We start from the raw sequence: 17079 nt of genomic DNA, 5'->3' as shown, positions 1-17079 counted from the left end.
TCTCCCTTAAATGTTATTGTTCTCTTAAGTGTTAAGACTATTTCAGGGAAAGAACAAAGAATGCCCTGGAATAGTCCTGTAACTGTCTAGGATATAAACATTTATTTCAGGTGTCACGTTTTTCTCTGCTTGCTTTCTAATAGAAATGGAATTATAACTTGACTGAAGTACAGTCAAGAGGAGTTTCAATTACACACATTAAACATTCTGTTCAGGCACACAAGTGTGTCACTTTAGGGATCTATGCATAAATAATGTAGATCTGCTTGCCTTTGGCTGGACCAGGCGTACAAATGGCAGCTACTAGTTAAAACTTGTAATATATGAGCACTGCTGAAATTTAGGCATAAAATTAAAGTGGGAGGGGAGTTGTCCAGTTATTATAATATCTCCATATGTTTTTCATTAGGTCAGATCCCAGAAAATTGGAGCTTGGTCTTAAACTGGCAAAAGCACAACCTGTGAAATCTAGTGAAATTAGACAGAAAGCATTGCCTGCAGGATCTGGAAACTCACAGATTTCACAAGCAATTAAGGGCTGAATTCAATCTAAAAAAATGTTTGCTGCCATTTTCTGCAGCAATTGTATTTTTTTTCATAGAATATAGAGAAGCTAGGGGGAAAAAATTCCCATCTGCAGGACAAATTGGAAAGGCTTTTCTGCCTAGGAAATACATTGTAACTGTAATATATTGTTACATTTCTAACTGGGAAAATATCATGATGTGATCGTGTGATTTGAATAAGTTTTCTTTCAAAATATGCAAGTCAAAGTTCATATTTAAAACCAATGCTGGTTATAAAATTTCATTATCAAAATTAACGGAGGCATTAATATAAGACAAAACCTAGGAGTAGAATTAGGTCATTTGGCCCATCGAGTCTGCTCTGTCATTCCAGCATGGCAGATTTACTATCCCATCCAACCCCATAACCTTTAAGGTCCTGACTAGTCAAGAACCTATCAACCCCTGCTTTAAATATAATCAATGACTTAGCCTGCACAGCAGTTCATGGCGAACAATTCCATGGATTCACCATCCTCTGGCTAAAGAAATTTTTCCTCATCCCTGTTCAAACGGGACTTCCCTCTATTCTGAGACTGTGCCCTCTGGCCCTAGACTCCCCCACTCTTGGAAGCATCCTTTCCATATCCACTCTATCCAGACCTTTCAATAGTCGGTATGTTTCAATAAGATCCCCCATCATTCTTCTAAACTCCTGGGATTATTCTCTTGAACTATAAAATATGTAAAATTAGAAAAGACACAGAGTTAATTTGATCTAGTTCTAGAAGCTCTTGGACTATCATTCTCATAACTGGACTGATCAAAGAACATTGAGGCTGTCTACAAGAAGGGTCAGAGCCGTCTCTATTTCCTGAGGAGACTGAGGTCCTTTAACATCTGCCGGACAATGCTGAGGATGTTCTACCTGTCTGTGGTGGCCAGTGCGATCATGTTTGCTGTTGTGTGCTGGGGCAGCAGGCTGAGGGTAGCAGACACCAACAGAATCAACAAACTCATTCGTAAGGCCAGTGATGTTGTGGGGATGGAACTGGACTCTCTGACGGTGGTGTCTGAAAAGAGGGTGCTGTCCAAGTTGCATGCCATCTTGGACAATGTCTCCCATCCACTACATAATGTACTGGTTGGGCACAGGAGTACATTCAGCCAGAGACTCATTCCACCAAGATGCAACACAGAGCATCATAGGAAGTCATTCCTGGCTGTGGCCATCAAACTTTACAACTCCTCCCTTGGAGGGTCAGACACCCTGAGCCAATAGGCTGGTCCTGGACTTATCTCCTGGCATAATTTACATATTACTATTTAACTATTTATGGTTTTATTACTATTTAATTATTTATGGTGCAACTGTAACGAAAACCAATTTCCCCCGGGATCAATAAAGTATGACTATGACTATAACTATGACTATGACTATAACACATCAGAAGTGGGGCTTAGGCAAAAATAATGCGAAATTAAGTCTTAACTAAGGAATTTAAAGAAGTGAGTGAAGCAAATTTGTGTTACAAGCAAGAGAATAAATGCTAATGTTAAGTGCATAGAAGGTACTTAACTGTGATCTTAAAATACCTGAATATCATACAAATAATTGAATATTGTATGGTCAATTTAACATGTTATGTTAAAGTCATGGTTACAAATTACTAAGGATACTGGAGCTGATATATAACACATAAATGAAGGTCTGCAGTATTAGGCTAGATAAGCCAGCAAAGCTGCACCACAAAAACTTTAATGTCTGCATGAGACTCCTGGCACCCAGTGCCACATTCACAGACCACCATCAGACACCAGCTTACTCCCACCTCTTCTGCCACCATGTAATCTGCTGAGGAAGGCAGAAAAATAGAGAAAAATCCCTGAGCCACACAAGTCATAAAATACTTCAACTGTTTCAGACAATCAAAGGCAGTTCAGAAGGTCACGTTCCTTAAAAACTACTTCTTTATGAGACAATCTCTGAACCAGCTCACATGAGAGTATGCAGAGAAATGGTCCCCATCACAACTAGAGACATGGGGAAGAAAATGTCCCCGATATCCAGTCTATTAGTACAGTTCAAATGTTTAAAATTATATTTTGATATCCTCCTCAATCTGAAAGGTCTACTAATAGGCAAGTTATCAGATCATTAATGATTTTATGGGCATCTATCATGTAACCGTTAAGCCAACTTTAGTGCTCCTTTAACCAACAGATTTGGTTAAAAAGTCACAGGCCTGTCACACTCTGACATGACTAGCAGTGGAAAATTATCCAATTAATGGGAGAAGGAGAAAATTCAGAAATTCATAGCAATGCACATCAGTAGGAAAGACAACCATGAGTACCAGTAAAGAAATTCAGCCAAGAGCACCCAATGTATAATTCAACTCTGTCTCCTTCCTAACTTGTCTGAAGCCATTCTTTGCCTAATTCACTTGATTTCAAGGAGTTGGCTGACAGCTCTGGATACAGCAAATGCTATGAGACCAGGTATTGCCTCAGCTCATATATGAACAGCTACACCTGAACAAGCTTTGCTTTTTGTTAAGCGTTCTGGTATGGTTCTAAGTCTGTCTCTGTCTGACAATGTGGAAAATAGCCCAGGTATGTCCTGTTCACAAGAGACCACGGGACCTTAAGATATAGATAATAAGACCAAAGACCATAAGAACTACTACTACTACTACTACGTCGACTCAGGCCTAGGGGGCCAGTGTTGGGCACGATGACGGACTCTCCACTTCTCCCTCTCCCTCATCAGTGTGTTCAGTTCATCTACATTAGCCGCACCGCTGTCTCCTAGGGGCGTGTTGACCATAGTCTTGGGAGGGCGCCCAGGGTTCATCCTCCCATGCTTGGGCTCCCATATGATGACTAGGCTGGCAGGTAGCTCAGGGTGACATAGACAGTGCCCCGCTAGTTGCAGTCTTCTCGCCTCGATTTTAGTGGTGAGCATCGGTAGGTTGTTATAGAGCTCGATCTTCGTCATGTGCTGTTGCCAACTCACGTCAAGAGCCATCCGGAGCATTCGTGTATAGCAACCATCTAGAGACTTCCACATCGTCTTGGTGAGTGTCCACGTCTTGCATCTGTACGTGAGAATGGACTCTATGACTGCTATGAAAATCCTCTTTTTAAGCCCTCTGGTCAGGTTTGACTTCCAGATTTCCTTCATGTCGTTGGTAGCCCTCCACGCCAGTGCCTTCCATAAGAAATGGGAGCCTAATTAGGCCAGTTGACCCACTGAGTCTGCTCTGCCATTTCATCAGGGCTGATCCAATTTTCCACTCAGCCTCAGTCTCCTGCCTTCACCCCGTATCCCTTTATTCTTTAAAAAATCAGGAATCTATCAACCTCTGTCTTAAATATACATGAGGACTTGGCCTCTACTGCCATCTGTGGCAAAGAATTCTGCAGATTCACCACTCTCTGGCAAAAAAATACCTCTTCATCTCCATTCTGAAAGGATGTCCCTCTATTCTGAAGCAGTATCCTCTGATCTTAGACATTCCCACCTCAGGAAACATCCTCCCCACACCCACTCTATAAGCCCTTTCACCATTTGATAGGTTTCAATTGATCACCTCTCAATTTTCTGAATTCTAGTAAATACAGGCCCAGAGCCATCAGATGCTCTTCATATGATGTGCCATTCAATCCTGGAATCATTTTTGTGAACCTCCTTTGAATCCTCTCCAGTTTCAGCACATCCTTTCTAACATAAAGGGCCTACACCTGTTCACAATACTTCAACTGATGCCTCACCAGTGCTTTCTGAAGTCTTAATATTGCATCCTTGCTTTTATATTCTAGTCCTCTTGAAATGAATGCTAACATTACATTTGCCTTCCTCACCACAGACTCAACCTGCAAATTAACCTTTAAAGAATCTTGCACAAGGTTTCCCAAGTCTGTTTGCACCACAATTTATTGTATTTTCTCTCCAATTTGAAAATAGTCAGCCCTTGCATTTTATCTACCAAAGTGCATAACCAACACTATATTCCACCCGTCATTTCTTTGCCCATTCTCCTAATCTGTCTAAATCCTTCTGATGCCTCTCTACTTCCTCAAGACTTCCTGCCCCTCCACCTATCTTCATATCGTCTGCATACTTTGCAACAAGACATCAATTCCATCATCCAAATCACTGATGTATAATGTAAAAATAATCGGTGCCAACACAGACCCCCATGGAACAGCACTAGTCTCTGCAGCCAACCAGAAAAGGCTCCCTTTATCCCCACTCCTATCCTCCTGCCAATCAGCCACAGCTTTATCCATGCTAGGATCTTTTCTGCAATACCATGGGCTCATAGTTTGTTAAGCAGCCTCATTGTGAATGTTAGGTCACATTAAACTTGCAAAGCCTGCTACATTGCACATGAGACTGTATGCCTTGAAGAGTAAAGTTCTGCAGCAGCGAACCCTTGGACAAAACATTTGTGATCTTGTTCTCCACGTTACATTTCATGCCTCTCCTGCTGACGAAGACTATAAAGGCCATGGTCTTAAAGTAGGGAATCTTCAAAGAAGGCTGACAAAGGAGAGTAACAAAACACAAAATATTACCAAGATATTAAATGTGGCCAAAATTATAAAATGTGTCCATGTATCATCCACTGTTTGGGCACTGTGGGTGTCTAATTGGTTGCAGCAGCACTGTTTAAAAGGATTATTATTTGCTGGCTGATTATTTGCTGATTACCTTCCAGCTGCAGCTTCTTCAAGGCAGCATGCTTGTTCTTTGATGTTTTTGAGTGGCTTTGCATTGCTAGTCCATTTGAAGAGGATACCAAGGGCTGAAGGAAGTAACATAACCCAGGGCAGCTTGTGACTGATGAAGAGGAAGGAGCTAAGAATAACTGTGCCTGCCCATACATACAACGATTTGCAATCTGGTATTTTAGCAGTGGTCACGATGCTTTCATTATGTGCTGGTCAACTGTGGCCTCGATTTTTGAGTCACTGAAGCAAAAGAGCTTTTAGCTACCAGGTGCTTCAATGGTCCTGATCAAGTGCACATGTCACCTGTATGAAGCTTATCTGCACATGATACGTTACGCTGAGAAAACACTTGACTTTTCTGTCTAGACTCCCCTGTACATAACAGACCATGTATCAATGTCATGCTTTCTGTATTCTTCACCGCTGTTTGCTCATGGTTACTGGAGGTTATTGGAGGAATCTCCCTGATGATCCATTTGCGTTAATTAACTGAAGCAGGGAACGATGCAATTACAAAAGTAGACTTTGTGCTAAAGAAGACATCATATTCTTTGGTGTACAAAGTTGTAAATCTGGTCTGGAAAAGAAAAGCTTACGAAAGGTTCAAAAAACTAGGTAAGGATAGGTATCTAGAAGATTATAAGGCTAGCAGGAAGGAGCTTAGGAATGAAATTAGCAGAGCCAGAAGGGGCCATGAGAAGGCCTTGGCGGACAGGATTAAGGAAAACCCTAAGGCATTCAACAAGTATGTGAGGAGTAAGAGGATAAGACGTGAGATAATAGGACCTATCAAGTGTGACAGTGGAAAAGTGTGTATGGAACAGGAAGAGATAGCAGAGGTACTTAATGAACACCTTGCTTTAGTATTCACGACGGAAAATGATCTTGGCGATTGTAGGGATGACTTACAGCGGACTGAAAAACTTGAGCACGTAGATATTAAGAAAGAGGATGTTCTGGAGCTTTTGGAAAGCATCAAGTTGGATAAGTAACCGGGACTGGATGAGATATACCCCAGGCTACTGTGGGAGGTGAGGGAGGAGATTGCTGAGCCTCTAGAGATGATCTTAGCATCATCAATGGGGACAGGAGAGGTTCCGGAGAATTGGAGGGTTGTGGATATTGTTCCCTTATTCAAAAAAGGGAGTAGAGATAGCCCAGGAAATTATAGACACCAACAGAATCAACAAACTCATTTGTAAGGCCAGTGATGTTGTGGGGATGGAACTGGACTCTCTCACGGTGGTGTCTGAAAAGAGGATGCTGTCTAAGTTGCATGCCATCTTGGTCAATGTCTCCCATCCACTACATAATGTACTGGGTGGGCACAGGAGTACATTCAGCCAGAGACTCATTCCACCGATATGCAGCACAGAGCGTCATAGGAAGTCATTCCCGCCTGTGGCCATCAAACTTTACAACTCCTTCCTTGGAGGGTCAGACACCCTGAGCCAATAGGCTGGTCCTGGACTTATTTTATAATTTACTGGCATAATTTACATATTACTATTTAACTATTTATGGTTCTATTACTATTTATTATTTATGGTGCAACTGTAACGAAAACCAATTTCCCCCGGGATCAATAAAGTATGACTATGACTATGACTATGACTAGACCAGTGAGTCTTACTTCAGGGTTGGTAAGTTGATGGAGAAGATCATGAGAGGCAGGATTTATGAACATTTGGAGAGGTATAATATGATTAGGAATAGTCAGCATGGCTTTGTCAAAGGCAGGTTGTGCCTTTCGAGCCTGATTGAATTTTTTGAGGATGTGACTGAACACACTGATGAAGGTAGAGCAGTAGATGTAGTGTATATGGATTTCAGCAAGGCATTTGATAAGGTACCCTATGCAGGGCTTATTGAGAAATTAAGGAGGCATGGGATCCAAGGGGACATTGCTTTGTGGATCCAGAACTGGCTTGCCCACAGAAGGCAAACAGTGGTTGTAGACAGGTCCTATTCTGCATGGAGGCTGATGACCAGTGGTGTGCCTTAGGGATCTGTACTGGGACCCCTTCTCTTTGTGATTTTTGTAAGTGATCTGGATGATGAATTGGAGGGATGGGTTAGTAAATTCGCTGATGATACAAAGGTTGGGTGTGTTGTGGATAGTGTAGAGGGCTGTCAGAGGCTACAGTGGGACATTGATAGGTTTGCAAAACTGGGACTGGGCTGAGAAGTGGCAGATGGAGTTCAACCCAGATAATTGGTTAATTTTGGTAGGTTAAATATGATAGCAGAATATATTTTTAATGGTAAGACTCTTGGCAGTGTGGAGGATCAGAAGGATCTTGGGATCTGAGTCCATAAGACACTCAAAGCTGCTATGCAGGTTGACTCTGTGGATAAGAAGGCATACTGTGTATTGGCCTTCATTGATCGTGGGATTGAGTTTAGGAGCAGAGACGTAATGTTACAGCCATATAGGACCCTGGTCAGAGTACTTGGAGTACCGTGCTCAGTTCTGGTCGCCTCAGTACAGGAAGGATGTGAAAACCATAGAAAGGATGCAGAGGAGATTTACAAGGATGTTGCCTGGATTGGGGAGCATGCCTTATGAGTATAGGTTGAGTGAATTGGCCTTTTCTCCTTGGAGAGATGGAGGATGAGAGGTGACCTGATTGAGGTGTATAAGATGATGAGAGGCATTGATTGTGTGGATAGTCAGAGGCTTTTTCCCAGGGCTGAAATGGGTAGCATGAGAGGGCACAGTTTTAAGGTGCTTGGAAATAGGTACAGAGGAGATGTCAAGGGTAAGATTTTACTCAGAGAGTGGTGAGTGCGTAAAATGGGCTGCTGGCGACGGTGGTGGAGGCGGAAACGATAGGGCCTTTTAAGAGACTCCTGGACGGGTACATGGAGCTTAAAAGAATAAAGGGCTATGGGTAACCCTTGGTAATTTCTAAGGTAAGGACATGTTTAGCACAGCTTTGTGGGCCGATGTTCTATGTTCCATATTAAAATCAGGATTAAACAGAGCGTTAAGGTACAAAACAATTTTCTTCAATCAAAAGTAATAACCAGGGTCAAGGACGATCAGTGAACTAGGAAAAAGTTCAGATGTTTGATTGGACACCAAGGCAACAAGCTGTGGGGAATTGCATTCCACCAGGATTGACGTGTGAGAGCCAGCAGGATAATGTAAAGTGAAGATGGGGGAAAGGTAGAGCTGAGTGATAGGTTGAAACCATGTTTGTAGATGGCATTACAAATATGAGTGTGGAGAATAAGGGGTTAAGAAATGATCCTTGGAGGAAATGTCACTGGGATAGGCAGAGAGCACATTAATAACGATATTGTGGCCTCCCTGAGGGATGGTAGAATGCAGCTAAGAAAGACAGTCCTTCTGACCTGAACATTGCAGAGGGTTTCAGCAAGAAGCTATAATTAAATAGTCAGAAACTGTGGAAGGTCAAAGAAAAGATGGAGATATATTGAGTACCAAGGCCATAACCGCATACAAACAAAGTCATGTCATATGGTCAGTTTCTCAAACCATCTAGCATAACATCAGTATTTATGTAGAAGCTCCATGTACCATTATCTTATACTTATCCACATGCATGTCGGCTTTTCAGTTAATTTCATTATTGATACAGGCACGTTGTTATAACTTCACATTTTATATTAACTGGATGATGATTGGTGTCCAGTCATCTATTTACTTAATGTTTTATTTAAAAGTGTGCACACTGAATTAAACATGTGAAATATCTAAGAACATCGATAGAAAATAGAATGATTAATGTAACGTGTTAGCTACGATAGAATTTTCTGAAGCCAAAGGCTTTGAGTTCAAATCTCACTTCTTAAACACAAAATATAGGAGGGGGATATTCAGATAGCCTTACTTTTGGATGAGAGATTAAATCAAGTTGTCATTTATTCTCAAGTGGAAATCAAAAATTTTACTCTTTCTGATCCCTCCCTCACTATACAACAATAACTGGGCCTCAAAGAGTTGGAGACAAGAAACACTGAGTTCAGTTCTAAATCTTTTAGACTATAAGACCACAAGATACAAGGACAGAATTAGGCCATTTGGCCCATCAAGTCTGCTGTGCCATTTCATCATGGCTGATCTATTTCCCTCTCACCCCCAATCTCTTCCCTTCTCCCCATATCCCTTCATGCCCTGACTAATCAAGAATATATCAACCTCTGCTTTAAATGTGCCTAATGACTTGGCCTCCACAGACAGCTGCCTGTGGCAGTGAATTCCACAGATTCACCACTCTTTGGCTGAAGAAATTCCTCTTCATCCCCATTCTAAATAGACGTCCCTCGAATCTGAGGCTGTATCCTCTGGTCTTAGACTCCCATACCAGAGGAAACATTCTCTCCATATTCACTCTGTTGAGGTCTTTCAACATTTGATAGATTTCAATGAGATCTCCCCTCACTATTCTAAATTCCACTAAGTGCAGAGCCGGAGCCATCAAACACCCTTCATATGATAAGCCTTTCAACGCCAGGATCGTTTTCATGAGCCTCTTTTGAAACCTCTCCAATGCCAGCACATCCTGTCTTAGATAAGAGGCACAAAACTGCTCACAATATTCCAAATGAAGCCTTCAAAAACCTCAATATTTCATCCTTGCTTTTATATTCTAGTCCTCTTAGAATGAATGATAACATTGCTCTACCTTCCTCACCATCTACTCAACCTCCAAACAAACCTTTAGGGAAGCCACGGGGACTCCCAAGTTGCTTTATTCTCCGTTTAGAAAACAGTCTGTGCTTTCATTTCTTCTACCAAAGTGTGTGGCCATATACTTCCAAACATGGTATTCAATCTGCCATTTCTTTGCCTATTCTCTTAATCTGTCTATGTACTTCGTAGCCTCTCTGATTCTTCAAAACTACCTGCCTATCCACCTGTCTTAATATCGCCCTCAAATTTGGCCACAAAGCCATCAATTCCATCATCAAGATCATTGACATACAATATAAAGAGAAACAGTCCCAATATAGACCCCTGTAAGACACTGCTAGTCACTGGCAGCCCACCAGAAAAGGCTCTCTTTATTCACGCTCTTTTCCTCCTGCTAATCATCCAATGCTCTATCCAAGCTAGCATCTTCCCTGTTACTTGTTAAGTAGCCTCATGTGTGGCATCTTGTCAAATTCCTTCTGAAAATCCAAATGTCCTCTGTTCAATTCAAACAATCAGAGACTAAATCTGGAATCCATTTTGGCTTGTAAAGGTGAGTAGAGATGGTACACTTACATGATCAATTGACAGACGAAATGATTGCTTCAGAACTGTTAAAATAGATAAAAATCAGATGAGCCTGGAACGCAAAAGCTCATAAAAGTAACAAGATTACAACAGCTTCCAGGCTCAGTACCATTTGACTATTGTGATAAACAAACTAGAAATAATTTGTCTGAGAACAGGCTGACTTAATAAAATTCCAAAAAAGTCTTGTTGCTATCCATGATGATAATAGGAGACATGTTCACATCAAAAGTTAATTTGAGGAGGAATCTACATCCTCAGTTCAGAATAGAATAGGAAATACTCCAGGTGCAGTGTATGCAATTGCACTAATATATCCCTACCCCTCTTTAAATCCTCTCACTATAATGGCTAACATATCACTTGACCTTATCATCTATACAACTGCATGTTGGCTTTCAGTGACTTGCGTGCAGGCATATCTATGTTCTTTGAACATTAGCATGATCCAGTCTCTCACTGCTTAATAAATACTTCACCATTCTGTTTAGTGTTTTCAGTAAAGTGAACCTAGGAGTTTCACCAACGTGGACGACCTCTTTCCAAGTTCTAGTCCATCTGCCATGTTTTTATCCACTCATTCATCTTGTCCATATCCACTAAGGACTCTTTGCACCTTCTGCTATACTCACAATTCCTTCTAGTTTCATACAGCCAGAACACCTATATGGCAGCCAAATCATTGATTTAGATTGTGCAATGCTGGGCCCAAGTATTGTCAACCTGGTAGCCTAACAGCAACTTACTCCCACTCTTTGCTTTCTGCCCAATAACCAATACTCAATCTAAGGGGATATGTAACCCACAGCTCCATCTGCTCCAACCTTATTTACAAGCACCTGGCTGGGATTTCATTAAGTGTCTTCAAAAATGCATGTATATCAGCACATTGGTTTCTACGTATCCAGTCTACAAGTCATATACTCAGAATTATATCTGATGAATCTCCTATTTGATGCTGCTGATTTGCATTATATTGTTCTGTGGTACGTCTTTCATTATGGATTTCAGCACTTTCCCTGCCGCTGATGATAGGCTAACAGGCAGGTAGCTTCTCCTTTTGTACCTAGGATGGTAGCTTTGGCCTCGAGTAGCAAAGTAAGGTTAAGTAGAAGGATGAAGGTGTGTTCAAGTATTAGGTAAGAGGCCCATCCTTACTGAGCTACTGTTGGGAGGTTGCCACTGAAAATGTCCATTGAATCTTCACCAATGCACCAGGTACATTCTTAGTTAAGGTGAGCTTTTCTTCATTATTTGCAGTGCAGGGCTGTACTGTTCTGGTACTTGCCAATGTTCCTACAATGTGTGATTGTTGGAGATGGATTGAGCCTTCTTCTATCTCCTATCCACATATTGATTTGGTTCCAATGTTTGAAGTGAATTTAACTTTAAGAACCACCACTTCAAATCCTAACATCATGGCTGAAGGCCACACATTGTAAGTTTGCATTTCTAGCCTAAACCTTGAAATTATTTGCAGTTATGATACATATTTCTGAGAATCGCACCTTGTATACCCATGACTTTTTCTATATTGTAAACAAAATTGGAATCAAAGGACTGAGGTCGGTAAACATCATAATGATGGAGGAACAGGGGGGTTTAGTACCAAGTTACGATTTTCAGCAGCAGAATTTTGGATGAGACTACAGAGGAGCCAAGGTCAGTCAAAGGAGGTTTAGATAGACAAGTCCAGGTATAACAAAGGTCAAGAGTTACATTGACGATCTGAGGAAGAGACTGAGATAGGAAATGTTATGATATTGGAAGGAGTCAGATATGCAGCTGAAAGCTCATCTTAGGTTCAAATACAATGCCAAGGTTCAGTGTGAAGGATTAAAGATCATGCCTTTGGACTTCCCAGTATTTAATGGTATGAAATTTCCAAAAATGACTTTTGGACAATAGTCTGACAAACTAGAGAATGGTAAGTGTCTGTAATGTACTGTTAATGGTGGCTAAGGTTGATACATTAGGGAAATTTTACAGACTCTTAGATAGGGATGTGGTTTAAAAGAAAAATGAGAGTTGTGGACTATGTAGGAGAGGTGGGTCTGATCAATCGTAGTGTATGTTAAAAGATTGGCACATCGTTGACTGAAGGGCCTGTACTGCGTTATGTTTTATTTATTTATTTTTGTTTAACTAAAACCCTACCTAGTAGAGTAATTATGGGTTACACAATATTTAGCCTCCGCTGCACTTTTTTTTTGCTTAGGCTACCTTTGTGTTTTAGTACTAACTAAGTACAAATGGGACTTTTTTGAATTCTGAATATGGTTACTTTTCTAGTTTAAATTTAATATTTTAATGTACTGATGAAGAACTAGCTGCTGATGCTATTAATCACACAAAATGATGTATTAATATTTCCCAAGCATTGCAGCTTCAGGAGAAGAAAGGCTGTCAGTTTCTCCTGCAATTCTTTGCAAACACTGATAAGCTTCTCGTAATTTCTGACATCAGCAGCTTTGTTAAGTTGGATGTAAAAAAGAACTAACTCCATTGGCCTATATAAATGACCTCTCAGCTTATCCCTGAGCACAGCTATAATTAGGACAGAGATGCCCTTTAAGTGACATGAATGAAAAGGACCAGAACAACATGGGAGGAATCAACAAATAGCGACTATCTCCACTCACAGCAGCTGGCCCCCCCCACTAAAAAAAATCAGACACCATTACTCAAAATCACTTTTTAATAAAAATGTGAAATAACTATGGGAAATAATTAACAGTCTTAGTCCATTCTTTCAAAGGTGCTTCGAGACGATGCCATTTTGATACTACTGACACACAGCTTAACGGAGCCAATGGAAAGCCATATAAATTTCTATAGTATTAATAAGTTGACATGCATAAAAAATCTCTAATTGCATTAGACCTCATTTTACTGTTGATGTCCCCAAAACCACCATTATAAAGATTGAATTTTTCAACTTCTTTTGCTCACTGTGGCAAGGAACTAGGAAATGATATAGCTATGTTCACAGGAAACATTATATGAATAGCTAACCTCTCTGTTTTCTCTCGATGGCATACCCTAACCACTTTGCCAGATGCACGAAACTTGCTACTTCTCTAAGTATGGTTAAATTATTGACTGTTTGGTAATGCAACTCAAGAAAACAGCAGCAATTTTATTGATACCACTTCATTTACTACCATTTTTACCACAAAGACACAAGGTATTCAGTTTATGAGTTTAAGGATCAGTGGACTGATCCTCTAATCCATTGTTTGGGACGTCAGAGTAAAATAAAGTGCAATATCATTGGCACTCACATCTTTATTTAAGCTATTATAGTATTCATTAAGTTAGGCAAATCTTACACAAATGTTTTGATTTTGTTCTAATTGTCATCCTTTAAATTGCTTGAATATCTTGTAATTCTAATGTTCGCAAAATCCCTGAATGATTGAACCAGTAATCAATGTTTGGTTTCTGGGATAGGTTAGTTTTAATAGTTCAGTTTTTTTGCATTGGGATACATTTGTAATTAGCAAGAATACTGTGTCATATTCAAAAAGCAGGCAAAAATAATAAATACTAAAAACCCAAAACAGTTGTTGCAAGTTGTAAGAAAGCCATCCCCTTTTGAAAGTTTATAGTTTCTGAAATCAACTCGTCAATATGCAGTTAGGAAATAAAATGTAATGAATTGTGATTTTAAGAAGTAAAAACTAATATGAGAATGTGAGATCTGAAAGCGATCATGCCGTGTCCCCACAGCAGGAGTCCACTTTGACCTCGAGCGTCTGCCCTGGAGCTGTCCACGGGAAGGTGCTGAAAATGACAACCGCAGATGTTCCAGGAAGCAATTATTTCAGGCTGCAATGTATCGCAATAATCAGGCCTGAGTAGTCGCTGGGCAGATGTGACCTGCAAACCCAATTACTGACCAAAGCATACTGATCATTTTGGCTCCTGTCTGTAAGCGAGAGGAGAAGTTTTGGCACCCGAATGTTCCTCTGATCCCATGGAACAAGCGAAAAATTTTCCGACGATACCACTAATATGTGGAATTTCATCTGAACGATTACAGTCATGACTGGCCACTTTAGAAAAATCAAATAACCTGGCTTTAACTTTCCCTTTCTTAAAAAAATAAGAACTATTCAATTACAGCACTTTGTAAAAATTAGTTTTTTTTAAATAATTTACATGGGATAAAATTATTCGTTTGTTTATGATATTGTGCTTCCTGTTATCATGGGTGTAGGGAATTAATTTTGCAATTGCTTTGACACGGCAGCTGCTCTTAGATGACATGTCAACATGCATCAGCATTTTGCTTTCCACCGCAATGCCACTTTGACCTTCATTCGCAATGTGCAGTTGTGTCATCCCGGTTCTGACTATTTCTCTTTACAAGCTGTAAGAACCTCAAAGACTGCCTGCACAGGAAGATGGCTTTATGAGTCCCTGGGGGTGCCGGCTGCTTATTTGCTACCGGCTATACAGTCTCCTGTAAAACTGCACTAAAATCCCGAGTGTTAGATTTTAAAAAAAAGTCGACCCCCTTCTACCCCCTCCACCGAAAAAAAACGTGAAGAATAGTACTTCCCTAATTTAAAGCTCCTATGCAGGTTCCAATCTCAACTGGAATCAGTGTTATGTGCTAAGCAACCATAGTTAAATAATCCTAAATTACAAGCAGCAGTAATATTTTCATATAATGCATCCGATTTTTTGCTTAACATCTTCAATTTAATAATAGATTTTAATTAAATATACTCTATTTTAGATTACAACTATTTCCACACGGCGATGCTGCACTGTCCTCTAATTGACCTTGTTTGTGTATTGGAATGGCTGCTTCCAATCGCTACCGGCCCATATTGCGGTGTTTTGAACCTCTCACTAGTGACTCTACTGTAGCAGTGTCCAGGAATCGATACTGCATCAGCAGCAGCCACTAAAGGAGTTGCCAGCACAAATTAGCTGAATGTGGCTGCTTTAACAGAGAGCGCAGGCTTCAAAGATTGTCCCTACACGATTAGTAATCCCACCAAGAAAATATTTTAATGCAAAGTGCGAATCTGCTATATTTTAATTTTGGCGCTGGTTTGACACTTTTTCTTTTGCAATAGAGCCTGATGGAACCAAAGCTGGTAATGGCCAAGATCCATTACAAAACAGGAAAGAAGTTAACCATTTTATAGCACCTCTGCTCACTTCTGATTTATGTACTGATTTCACTACACTGTATATTTAACAATTTATATAAAGCTGCCAGAGGGCATAGATGGAACTATCAGTGGAACAGACCTTTGAGAAAGGAAAATAACATTATTACAAATACATAAAATATGCTTTCCTGTTTCTAGTTGCATTACTTCTCTCTGTCTGCCTCCCTCTACCTCTCTCTGTGATTAAATGCTTGTGCATTTACTGTCTACACTGAGCTGAACATTTTTATCACATTCATTCACTTAGGCCTTATCCCCTTAGCAATCAGCTGCAAGTCTCCTCAAGGACTTTTTCAAGATCATGACCTTACACAGAGTAATCATTAGACAGACTTATTATTATTTTGCTAATTAATCCAATACAACTTTGATTTCCTACGGCTCCTTCCTGCTGAGCAACGATTTGATTGTACCCATGTTGACAAACACAGAGTCATAAATTCTGCTTCATTTATTTTTTGACATGAACAGTGTCAATGTGCATGTTCATGTGTTAATTTTTTGGGGAGGGGGAGATAAAAAAAATCAGCAGAAGATGAAACAAAAGCTGCTGGTATTTTAGAAAGTTGCTTTAAGCAGCATTAAGATAAATGAAGAATTAACAATAATCTTTGGGTTTTGGGAGCTTGAGAGGCTTCCTCCATGACTAGTTTTATGTTAAAAGATTGGGAATCATATTCGTATCAATAGTTTATTGTAACCATTATTGGCATTCCATGACATAGATACCTGAAATGTCTTTGTTTTTATAAATATGTTGCAGAACAATAGAATATAAAATGATTAAATAGTTGCATTAGGCCTATTCTGTAACATCTATATCTGAGTATATATAATCATATATAATCAGATATTCAATCATATCTGAGTGGATGTTTTTGTATCAACTTGGCGTTTCTCAATGCTTTATTTTAATTTCTCCTTCTGATGATGATTAACATTTAAATTCATGTAATTTACAAATGCTGCTAAATGTTACATATAAAATCTGGCATAGAAACTCCACATACTCATTCATGAGAATCAGAAAATGAAGTTAAGGGTTTGCATGCCATTATCTCCCATAAGCCGAAACCTAACACCATAAATGACAGTGATAATTCACTACCCGATGAGCTCATGACTTTTATACACACTTTCAATGGGAGAATAATACTACACCTGTGCAAATCCTTACAGCAACCAGTGACCCTGTGATCTCTGCCTCAGAGGCCAATATCAGCACATCCTTCAAGTGGGTGAACCATAGCAAGGTGTCATGGCCTGACGATATACCTGGACAGGTACTGAAAACTTGTGCCAACCAACTGGCTGGAATATTCAAGGATATTTTCAGCCTCTCACTGCTGCAATCTGAGGTTCCCATCCCAGGGCAAAAAAATCATACCAA

The sequence above is a fragment of the Mobula hypostoma genome, chromosome 1, assembly GCF_963921235.1.
Source record: "Mobula hypostoma chromosome 1, sMobHyp1.1, whole genome shotgun sequence".
Classification (NCBI taxonomy): Eukaryota; Metazoa; Chordata; class Chondrichthyes; order Myliobatiformes; family Myliobatidae; genus Mobula; species Mobula hypostoma.
The sequence above is the reverse complement of the archived record's forward strand: the minus strand, read 5'-3'. Positions refer to the sequence as shown.